Source organism: Primulina huaijiensis, chromosome 7 (genome assembly GCF_012295235.1).
Source record: "Primulina huaijiensis isolate GDHJ02 chromosome 7, ASM1229523v2, whole genome shotgun sequence".
Lineage (NCBI taxonomy): Eukaryota > Viridiplantae > Streptophyta > Magnoliopsida > Lamiales > Gesneriaceae > Primulina > Primulina huaijiensis.
Genome location: NC_133312.1, coordinates 4,387,349 through 4,388,447, shown reverse-complemented (window position 1 = coordinate 4,388,447; position 1,099 = coordinate 4,387,349).

The window sequence follows — 1,099 nt, the reverse complement described above, 5'->3', positions numbered from 1 at the left end:
ATTCAACCTTTAATGCCACTATTTTAGTAGAGCAACATTTCCTTATATGAATTAAGATATCATGGTATATGTGATACATTCGATTTAGTACTCTCGAAGAGTTTACCAAAATAATCAAGTACTTTGAAAAATTAATTTGCATTGAAATACTTGAAAAATGTAAAATTATGTATATAGTTATGGATTGAACATTTACTACAAGAATTATATATTTTCATAAGTTATAATACACATGAAAAATAATAAAATGTTTTTATATTTATAAGTCACATCCATTGATGGTTATTCTATCATTTGATGCTTAAAATATATTTTTTTGTAATTTGAAGATGAAGAAATTGATTTTATCGAGATCAAAGATTTACATAAGGTTATTAACAACAACTGAAAATAATGATATCGATCTTCTTACAAAGTTATCAGCATCAAATTTTGGCAAATCAATGTACACAATTGGAATATGAAGATTTAATAAATTCAAGTGATGTTTGCAATAGGAGGGGCAATCAAAGTTGTACTTTTTTCTTTGTTTATGTTATTTGCTCATTGTAAGGCACGAGATTATATCATTTTAATCCGAGATTATTTAATTCAAGAATTTTGGAATGGTGAATTAGATTCCACGGTTTTTGTAATTAATTAGGATTGAAATTGAATTAAAAGAGTGAGCGGGGGCCGATGTGCAAATAGTGAAAAGTTGAGGGACTAAAGTGCAAATATTGAAATTTGAGTGGACACATGTCACATGCAATTTGATATAACTTTTGTCAACTCCTTAGCACCTTCAGCGAGAACCGAGTGCATTCTCTGGAAAATTTTCAAAGCTTCTTCATCCCGTAGAATTTTGATTATTCCAAATCCGTCTATCAGAATTTTAATCCGAACACGGTACCGTATTCCTCTCCTCGACAGCTACTATTGGACATAAGTTTTATTGAGTTCTGTTATCATTTGAAATTATGATATTGGGAGAATTGTTATTTGATCATTATTATGTGTTCTGGGAATACTAGACACTGTAGAATCGAAGTTAGATCAGAAAACGGATTGATTCTGGAATTATTATGATTTTCTGATTATATTAATTGAAAATGGGACA